Here is an 11,650-nt window from a genome sequence, read left to right on the forward strand (position 1 = left end):
TGAATGCTGAAGTCCTGAATGTTATGGTAGCATGGCTACAATGTCTTTCACTTTCTGTAACACTGATAATAATAGTTCTGTCCAACAACATTTTTGTGACAGGTTACTTGGCAGGCTGCCTCTGAACGCCACATGCACCACAGATATCTTGGACCCAATTGCTAGTGCTGTGCCACGAATAAGTACAGGCACAGATTTGGTTGTTCTGACGTATTACAACCTCTGAGCTTGGGGAGGGCTGTACAATATGTTGTCAGGAAGTGGTCATTTTGCTTTCCAACACAATACATTGCGTCAGAAAGTATCAGCCCAAGTCCAACACTATGTTTTTCTGAAAGAGTTGGTTTTGGTGAGTGGTGAGTGAGGCAGTAGCACTTGACGTAGGCACTAGTTCAGGCAAGGGGGTGCGGTGAGTCTAAGTTTTATTTATAGTATTTTTTATGTTTGCTCTTGTTGTCAGAGTTAGTTGTGTGAGTTAGGGTACAAGATGTTTGGAGTTACTTTTGTGAAGCTGTATCTTTGTTTAGAGGTAATGATATGGTGGACAGGATAATTTAGTGCCAGTGAGGTGTCCATTTTGCAGTTTGTCTGGGCACGAGTTGCAGTGTACCAGTGCTCAGCTATTTGTTGTGTATGTAGGAGTACTGGTCATCCGTCTGGTAGTTGTAATGAGTGTAGATGGATGATGATGATTCGCTGGAGGAATTAATTTGTGTTTACATTTTTATGTGTAGAATTGAATGTAAGTTTGTGTTTTGTTTTGTTTAAAAGAAATCGGTTGCATTAAGGAGGAAGTGGAGTACATAAAATGGTGGAAACATGCTTAAGGATATTAGGGGTGCAGCGGAAGCACATGGGTGGTCAGATGAAGTAACCCTATTGTTGCTAATACGCGTCTGGCGGGGGACACCAAATCATATGTTGTCTACCATAAGACATTGAGTAAAGCGCATATGTTCCACGAGCGGGCCATATGATTGTGCCAGCGGTGCCAAAAGCAGAACAATGCGCGATTTTTTTGGGAGAAATTAAATACGTTGTCAATGCAGCACAACGAATCTGTGGAAGCGTTCTCAGACAGAATACGTAAGCTAAACGCAAAGACTTATGTTCAGACTCAGAATGCAGAAGCTAATAGAGTAATGTTACAGGAGGCAGAAAATAGGGCGATGGATGTTTTTTGCATGGTATACCTGCTGAAATGTCACCACGAAGATACGAATGGAGAACCTGGAAGACTTAGAGTCAGCTCTTAGGATCGGAAAACTTGTAGAGGAGCAGGAATGGCCTCAAAGCAGAGAATGGAGTATCACGTGTTCGCTTCTGATGTGGTCGGGAGGGGCGTATAAGGAAGCAGTGTTAGCAACCAGAGTGCTAAGCTTGTGGCATAGTGGGTCACCGGGCATTTGAGTGTAGAGGTAGGAAGGGTGGAAAGCACCAGTAAGGGAAGCAGCTGTTGAACGCTAGCGAGATTGCTTCAACTGTCAGAAGACAGTCCTGATAGACCATAACGCGGCACAAGTTAGTGCACAATGGAATGTAACTTAGTTGGTGGTAGGAATCAGAGATTTTTGGTGGATACAGGTGTGAATGTGTCCGCAACCAGTTTGGACCTAGTAGGAAAGAGGAGACTGGGGCCACCACGGTATAGGTTATGTGGGGTTGGCAGTAATAGGGTGGAGTCATTGAGTGTGGCAGTACTGGAGTTTTAAGTCGGGAAAACTAAGATCAGAGAACACATGGAGATGTTGCCATGTGTAGATGAAGGTTATTCAGTGATTCTCGGGCTAGACTTTCTCAACAAACACCACGCTAAGACTGATCTTTTGTAGTGCACAGTGGAACTCAGTGGGATTTTGTTTCAACTGGGGGGAAACGTTGCAACTGAGACGATGGCGCAAAGTTCATCTGTCATTGAGCTGAGACCAATAAACTGCATGTTTTCGGTAAAGATCGACCGGCAGGATAAAACACCATCAAGAGTTGGACAGTTTGCATTGTTTTAACTGCAGGAGTTGAGTGCATGTGATTGATATTTGAGTCCGTTTAGTGTGGATAACTTTGGCGGAGGGGAGGGCACTCTGTCAAATGGTGTAGTAATAGCCACTCTAGAAGTCTTGGAAGATGAGCACTTCGATAGCTCGAGCCTAGAGGAAAGCCACAAGTAAACCAACTCAAAACAACGACGGAAAGTAGATCATTTGAAGGGTGGTGACCAAATGGCTAGGAGATCTCGTTGTTGAGGTTTAGTGATTTATTTTACGTGAAAGGAAGTTTACCAGTAACCTCCCTGATGCAAGTTCACATACCGACAGAGGATAGTGCACCAATTTACAGGAACCCATACTGTATAGCAAAGCATCTGCAACCATTGGTAGTAGAATTTATTGAACAACAACCGCACGTTGGGATCATAGAACCGAGTGATTGTCCCTGGAGTGCAAATACTGTCGTCATGCCAAAACAGTTGGCAGACGGGACACGGAAATACAGATTTTGCTGTGACTACAGATATCTAAATGCGCAAACCATTTTGGATGCTTATCCAGTTCCAAACATCACGGAAACTTTGGATAATCTGGGTCAGGGTCGGATTTTTACAACTATGGACCTCAGGAGTGGATACCATCAAATGGAGATGGTGCGTGAAGATAGGCTGAAAACAGCGTTTACCGTCCCAGCAGGACATTTTCATTACAAAAGCACGCCATTTGGGCTAAAGAACGCACCGGGAACTTTCCAGCGGTTGTTAGATGGGGCACTGAGAAGATTAAAGCCAAAAACTTGTCTAGTCTATCTCGATGACATAAATGTAATTTGTTGGTTTTTTATTTTGGTTTAATATATCAGGGAGTACGTATTTTTTGCCATAAGGATATTTGATGTTTTTCTTTTTTTGTGGAGTTGTTAGTTTTTCATGTCATTATTACTGACTATTTTTTATGGATTGCGCGTTCTTGGAAAGAGGGAGGGAGTGACAGAGTAATTTGTGGGCAAGTACGGACTGATATGTGGACATGTGAAGTCAGTTTTTTTCTGGGGGTACTAAATGGGACGAGTTGTTGGAAGGAGCTACTGCCAGACCGAACATATTTCCAGAGGGTGGGTACTCATTGGTCATACTCCGTATTCACGTCATAATGTATGATTGAATTCCTGAAAAGGAGGCAGACCGGCAGGACTGAAAAAACTCGAGCTTCAGGGAAGTGGAATAATCATTAATGGCGCGACTTGTGAGGTAGTCGGGACGGATTTTCATCTTCTGACTACTCTTACAGGCTCTGTTGTTATGACATTGTCGTGGAATACATTGTATTGGCCAGAAGGATCTCTGAGGTTATTACGCTCCAAAATGTAACGTATTTAAATGGCACACTCAGTCCAGAGCTTTTGCACTCCTTGGACAGATTAACAGTCACAGCAACGGGGAATTTCGATGAAACAAATATGGCATCATGCACACCATTTCCGGAAAGAACAGGAGCACAAAGTATTAATGGTGAGCTTATCGGCCACCAGTTGTGGCGTGTTTCTAGCGGGCTGTTGTGAACTATATTTCTGGGTAAGAAGCAAGAGGGCACAGGCTGTGGATGTACCAACACACCAGTTACCAGTAGAATGGTTGACCGGCATTGATCGTGGAAGCAATTACTGTTGAGGTCTCAAATAGTGTATAAGGGGTACATGGTAGTAGTAAAATGTGAGCAGAAGTCCTGTATGTTGAATTCGGGAGATTATTCTCAATGTGTAAATTATTAGACTTAAAGTAGTTGAGTGGGAGCACGATGTTAAAGATTTGGGCGAATCTTCTCGGAAGGGAGGAGGTATGCTGCGCCACGAATAAGCATAGGCGTGGATTTGGGGAATTCTTGTAAATTTCGCGCAGCTATGGCTGGAAGGCAGTAGTTAAGGGGCCAATTGGCACATCGGATGGCAGGCACAGGCAATGTTGATATTTTGCAAATGAGTTTGTGAGGCAGGTTTACGACACTACTGACAGGCTAGAAAGCATGGCCTGGTAAATGTAAAGAAATCAGGATAATACAGGGCAGTGACCTGTTGTGAAGAATCCATAAGTTGCAGTTACAACAGCGTCTAGTAACCTGTATGCAGGGACCGAAGCAGGCTGAAGAAAGCTGACATAATTATCGGAGAGCACTCCACTTGTCCCCTCAAGAGGAACTACGTCAGGGGCGTAGGGAGAAGACGTATCAATAAGCGAGCCCGCAGACTCAAGTCGAGCAATCGAGTGGAACTACGTCAGGGGCGTAGGGAGAAGACGTATCAATAAGTGAGCCCGCAGACTCAAGTCGAGCAATCGAGTGGAACTACGTCAGGGGCGTAGGGAGAAGACGTATCAATAAGCGAGCCCGCAGACTCAAGTCGAGCAATCGAGTGGAACTACGTCAGGGGTGTAGGGAGAAGACGCATCAATAAGCGAACCTGCAGACTCAAGTCGAGCAATCGAGTGGAACTACGTCAGGGGCGTAGGGAGAAGACGTATCAATAAGCGAGCCCGCAGACCCAAGTCGAGCAATCGAGTGGAACTACGTCAGGGGTGTAGGGAGAAGACGTATCAATAAGCGAGCCCGCAGACTCAAGTCGAGCAATCGAGTGGAACTACGTCAGGGGTGTAGGGAGAAGACGCATCAATAAGCGAGCCCGCAGACTCAAGTCGAGCAATCGAGTGGAACTACGTCAGGGGCGTAGGGAGAAGACGTATCAATAAGCGAGCCCGCAGACCCAAGTCGAGCAATCGAGTGGAACTACGTCAGGGGTGTAGGGAGAAGACGTATCAATAAGCGAGCCCGCAGACTCAAGTCGAGCAATCGAGTGGAACTACGTCAGAGGCGTAGGGAGAAGACGTATCAATAAGCGAGCCCGCAGACTCGAGTCGAGCAATCCAGTCGGCGTTGTGTCCGCGTCTACAACTGGACAGAATGGCGACTGCTTAAGTTGCAGGCCAACCGAGACGACTTTCTTGTGATGGGTATCGGCGGCTAACCGGCCCACTGGGACTACCTCAAACCTTCACTGCACGGACACGTCATTGCTCTGACGGGGCGTGTCACACCTCGGAGCTCCACTGGCGCGAGGAGCGAGAGAGCTGCTAGCCTCCGCTCTCTCTTGCCACGTCCGGCAGACTGCAAGCTGCCATCCGCAGGGGCGGGACCGGGGCGCGAAATCGCGGCCTCACGGGTGCAGAACGAGTTGCCGTGTACGGACGGCCGGAGGTGCTAAGGCACACTACGACGACGGTGGTCGGCTGCTTCCCTTAGACGCTCTACATGGGGTCCACGAATCGCGCTTGAGGGAGCAGTCAGTCGTGGTCCGAGCTATCGGGCGCAGATAACGCAGCCGCGGCGTGAATAGGAACGCTACGTCTGCACGGCTGGCGAGCGGACGCCGAAGCTGCAGATTGTGGCACCCGCAAGTGGCGCTGATCCACGTGCGCACGGTGTGCTGCGCCATCGCCGAGTTCAGCACGACGCCCGCTGTGCTCCTTCGGTGTAATAAAATCAGTGACACACTTGCCTGAGTTTCTCTGCACGCTCCGGCGTGAGTCATCCCTCTATCCCAACCCATACCTCTCGGTCGCTCTGACATATTACAACCCCTGAGCTCGGGGGGTTGTAACACTAGCAACCAGCTGCAGCGGCGGCGGCACTGCGCTGCGCTCCTTTGCCCTTTGTCGAAAGTGTCAGCTATCGATCATCGGTTTGGAGAGTATAAAACGTCCCACAAAAGAGTCTAGGATTTGTATTCCACATTTGATGACAACGGGGGGAGACGACTCGGTTTAATATGAAGAGTGCTGCATCACACTAATATACAAGAAATGAGTATGGATCAAAATTACACTACTGGCCATTAAAATTGCTACACCATGAGGATGCCGTGCTACAGACGCGAAATTTAACCGACAGGAAGAAGATGCTGTGATATGCAAATGATTAGCTCCTCAGAGCATTCACACAAGGTTGGCACCGGTGGCGACATCTACAACGTGCGGAGATGAGGAAAGTTTCCAACCGATTTCTCATACACAAACAGCAGTTGACAAGCGTTGCCTGGTGAAACGTTGTTGTGATGCCGCGTGTAAGGAGGAGAAATGCGTACCATCACGTTTCCGCCTTTCATAAAGGTCAGATTGTAGCCTATCGCGATTGCGGTTTATCGTATCACGACATTGCTGCTCGCATTGGTCGAAATCCAATGACTGTTAGCATAATATGGAATCGGTGGGTTCAGGAGGGTAATACGGAACGCCGTGCTGGATCCTACCGGCCTCGTATCATAGCAGTCGAGATGACAGGCATCTTATCCGCATGGCTGTAATGGATCGTGCAGCCACGCCTCGATCCCTGAGTCAACAGATGGGGACGTTTGCAAGAGAACAACCATCTGCACGAACAGTTCGACGACATTTGCAGCAGCGTGGACTATCAGCTCAGAGACCATGGCTGCGGTTACCCTTGACGCTGCATCACAGACAGGAGCGCCTGCGATGGTGTACTCGACGACGAACCTGGGTGTACGAATGGCAAAACGTCATTTTTCGGATGAATCCAGGTTATATTTACAGCATCATGATGGTCGCACCCGTGTTTGGCGACATCATGGTGAATGCACATTGGAAGCGTGTATTCGTCATCGCCATACTGGCGTATCACCCAGCGTGATGGTATGGGGTGCCATTGGTTACACGTCTCGGTCACCTCTTGTTCACATTGACGGCACTTTGAACAGTGAACGTTACATTTCAGATGTGTTACGACCCGTGGCTCTACCCTTTCGAATTATCCCTGCAAAACCCTACATTTCAGCAGGATAATGCACGACCGCATGTTGCAGGTCCTGTACGGGCCTTTCTGGATACAGAAAATGTTCGTCTGCTGCCCTGGCGAGCACATTCTCCAGATCTCTTACCAGCTGAAAACGTCTGGTCAATGGTGGCCGAGCAACTGGCTCGTCACAATACGCCAGTCACTACTCTTGATGAACTATAGTATCGTGTTGAAGCTGCATGGGCAGCTGTACCTGTATACGCCATCCAAGCTCTGTTTGACTCAATGCCCAGGCGTATCAAGGCCGTTATTACGGCCAGAGGTGGTTGTTCTGGGTACTGATTTCTCAGGATCTATCCCCCCAAATTGCGTGAAAATGTAATCACATGTCAGTTCTAGTATAATATATTTGTCCAATGAATACCAGTTTATCGTCTCCATTTCTTCTTGGCGTAGCAATTTTAATGGCCAGTAATGTAGTTTTATAGTTTGTGATTCACTCAGACTACCTCACTACGTTGTTCAATGTTTTCTTAAAAGCTTTATATCTCGTTTATTTTTCTTTTAAAAGTGATTTGCCAATCGTATGTTGTGTCAAGCCAGAGTCAGTAACTGTGGTGTAGTGTGTTTTACTATCGTTATTCGATTTCGTACTATAAATGTATGCGATGAACTGTGTGAATACATTACAGTGCACGCTCTATAGCCACATAGCTACACTGCACATTTTGAGGTCCACGCATGGATTCATGGAGAAACTGACGCCGACCGAAACAAACTGCCCATTTTTGAAGCTACTTAGAGTGGTCAGCAAACGTCTATGGGTGTGCCTAATTGCTGTTACACAGATTTAATGCAGCGGAACTATATTCACTTCATAACTAATCCCTTCAAATATGGATCCTACATGAGGAACAAAACCCAAATTCTTCACATTGAAGGTCGATTCGAAACTCTTCATAGACGTTTTTATAGTGAAGAAGCTTAGTATTCACAAAACAGACGTCTATGACCATTAACACATCCTACTGAGTCGAGCTAGTGACACGACATAATGCGTGAAGGTTTCCTTTAGATTTTGTTAATAATTTCTTCTAGCAATTTCCAGCTCCATCAAATAAATCGGCAACTGAGACCCTATGGAGTACTAATCTGCACTGCGATTTGTACTGTGATCTCACACCACCCTTGATCTCTGTCACAGTAATATTGGTCGCTGAGCTTCATAACGCAACCTTACAGATAACAACTGTTGTTACTTATGTGATGTACGGCATTCCTGAGGTCCAAGAGTTTGAGTCTCAATGTCTCGTCTAACGTGAGAGCATGAGTCATCGAAGTGGATAAGGAATGCCAAGCGAATTTAGCGGGACAATTCAGGATCATATGCGGAAGTAAATGTACTATCACACAGTTGCCAAATATTTGCAATGATGCTGCCAATTCTTAGCGGTGCTAAGGGCGAAATGCTTCTAGTGCTCGTCTTATATGCAGTCTTATAAGAGAGGCGCGAGCGTTTAGTTTTCATGCAGCATTATTTCCTAATACTTTCTAACGTCATTTTTCAGGGTATCTGTATCTAAGACATTCAGTTGGATTTGATCTAGAATTCCTCATTTTTCAAAAATTCTAGCATGGAATGGGGCTGTTACCGCCAGTGTTAAATAATTCCAGTGCAGGGATAGCGAAGCTACTGATACCAGTTTTCCACGCATGCAACTTACGGTAGGTGAAATACTGAGATATATAGTTTTCCATGACAATTAAAATTTCCGCAAGTACAAAGGAATAAAGCACTTACATTGATAGTTTGTAACGAAAACTTATTTCAGTTGAATAAAAAGTAATTGGAAATCAACCTTGCCCCACACATCACGAGTAAGTAAGACATCAAAAACTTTGCTCCTCAGAATCGATTGTATCTCAAAGTAGTCTTGTGCTACATGCAAAATCAAACAGAATTTCACAACTAGCACGAGAATGCAGAAGTTGCTTGTGGCATTGGAAGCAGAAAGCAAGACAGTTAATAAATTATTCGCTGCCATGCATTTGAGGATTCTGGTGAGTAGAAACTGAAAACTATATTTATTAACACAAAAAGTAAACTGTAAATGTGGACAATGAGCAATTCTGCTCTTTCATATGTGTTTCAGCTTGATATCTATATATCTAATGCGTACCAACTAGCGTGTTCATTGCTTTCGTAATGATTCCTTCTTGTTTGCTCCCTAAATGATGGAAAGAAACTAAATCCATGTCACTGATAATTCCTTTAATTCTTTCCAGCGGCTTTGTTTACGTGTTGTTGCTTGCTATTCGTAAAGCTCCCTCGAGATACTGGATCGAGGATGCCAGAAAGCTGACGAACTGTGTTAGAAATCGAATGTCACAAGTGAAACACGCACTTGATTACCTAAAATTTTTCATGGTAGATTACATAGCTATGTAACTAAAAGCAAGAAGAATCCTTAATAGATCCACCAGCGTAACTCATTCGAACAGCAGCAAAACACAGTTATCAAACATAGTCTTCCACTTACAATTGTAATACCACAACCAGCAGCTGAGTCAATGGTGAACCGTAGTCGTAGTCACAAATTCGTAGCTGTCTGTATTAGTGGCAGAGTACATACGACGAATTCAAATGTTGAGTAATATACTGATACGAATTTATCTGTCGTCACGGTTGTTACAGAGTTCTGCCTTTGTCTGTGACCTCCTGTTATCGTGTTTTGTTATTCTGCATTTCATTTTGCCCTGGAAGAGAGAAGCTCAGGTAAATGTGTATATTCGGTTTGGTGAACCATTTAGCATTCTGTTCTTCCAGATTCACTTGTCATGTGCTTCGCAACGAAATACAGATAAGAAGGCACTTGCGAATGAATGAATAATAGTAATATGAGGAGCAACAAAAAACTAATAATTAATGAAGTTTATTGCATTTCATAAGAAGGTTAACGATTTAAAAAAAAAAAAGAAGAAGCTGATTGTTCAGTTTGCACAATGCATAGGTTTCTTTCCTTCTTCTTCTTCTTTTTTTCCCCCTTGGATTACTTCATCAATATGAACAGAGAATATCAGTGAGTAAATGCTGACGGGATGCCAACCATTATTAGCAAAGTTATCAAGCCTCAACTGCACGAGGAATATGAAGAATGTCATAGATACCGATGGCTCAGTATCCGCACTGCTATCCACTAGCCAGACGCCAATGTAACAGACGACTTTAAGCCAGCAGCAGGTTACACCATTAAAAAATACTAATGAATTGCACACTTATCCCGTTTGGCTTGCTGTGGCAGCTTATTTTAATAAAATTAAAAATGTAAGTGAAAGGTCCTTGTCCACAATGTAAAAAACAATAAGATAGTGCAAATTGCTGACCTCAGACGGATTGTATCTACATCCTATCTTAGGTCATACAGAACTAGCATATATGGAATACCACCATAACATGGAGATACTGTGGATAATATACTACTACATCTGTTCAAGTGGTTTAAATGGCTCTGAGCACTATGGGACTTAACTTCTTTGGTCATCAGTCCCCTAGAACTTAGAACTACTTAAACCTAACTAACCTAAGAACATCACATACATCCATGCCCGAAGCAGGATTCGAACCTGCGACCGTAGCGGTCGCGCGGTTCCAGACGGTAGCGCCTAGAACCGCATGGCCACTGCGGCCGGCTACTACATCTGTGCCATGGCGTAATAAACAAATTGTGCATTCACAAGAAAAAATTGAATGTGTGACTATTGATACAGAAACAAAACAGAGGAAATATTTAAATGTGTACTGTGCTATTTCATGCGTTTTTCACCTCCATATCTACCGTAGGTAGGTAATACATACTAACATGCTTGTTCATTGGTTCTGTAAATTTTCTCGTTTCGTTTGATACCGAGTTGATAAACAAAATACATATTCATGTCATTGACAGTTGCATTGACTCTGTTCAGAGACTTTTCTCTTCTTTTGTTAGTGATGAAATTCGGTATTCATGAAGTAGACATCTATGGATACTCCTGTGAGGTTGCCAGGAGATACATCGAACAGAGGATTTAGATTTGTCACTTACCTGTGGCAAGTTTGCACCTCAAGTAAAGTAGTAGCGAAAGGAAGTGATAAGATACAGCGTTTGCAGCCGAATTGGAACTGATTCCGAAGGCAGCTACCGTTTTAGAAAGTGAGCACTGTATAATTACCATGCAGACAAAGCACTGCTGCAGTAAACACTCTCTCACTGTCATAATCATAGCTGAGACAGGCAGCTCGCAAAGTCAAAGATGAGAGTAGGGGTAGCTTGTGCCTTTCTAGAATCAAACACGTTTACTATACTAACTCAATGTGATATATTGTATGGGAATTATTCAGGATATTTCAGGAAGCTAAATCATTTTCCCACCTGCACATTACTGTTATGGCAGCTGAGCTACCAAACGATGCCTATGATGTGGTGAAGTATTCATTGCACTTTTTCGTAGCAGGAATCTTGCATGTTCGTAAACGAACATCCAGTCTAGCACAAGATACTGTGCTCTCCAACTTTCAGATATTCTTTGTTTTCCAACCACTGTACGGAGAAACTAGCAGTTAAATCGATTTGATGCTATACAACAATGAAGAGCTTTCTGCATGTCTGCATTAAGTTCTGACTACCAGATGACATGACGCTTTGCGAAATCAGCGAAGCAGGCAATAGAGAGAAGTTCGAAATCCAATCAGAACGTCATCAAGAGATGGGCTGAAATTAAGAATTGCCAGAAACTGAGCGCCACCTAACGTAGCAAGGCATTTTGACAATAAAACCTCCAAAGTAATTCCCATTTAAATATGCCGATAATTTTGTACTGACAAC

Source organism: Schistocerca americana, chromosome X (genome assembly GCF_021461395.2).
Source record: "Schistocerca americana isolate TAMUIC-IGC-003095 chromosome X, iqSchAmer2.1, whole genome shotgun sequence".
Taxonomy (NCBI): Eukaryota; Metazoa; Arthropoda; class Insecta; order Orthoptera; family Acrididae; genus Schistocerca; species Schistocerca americana.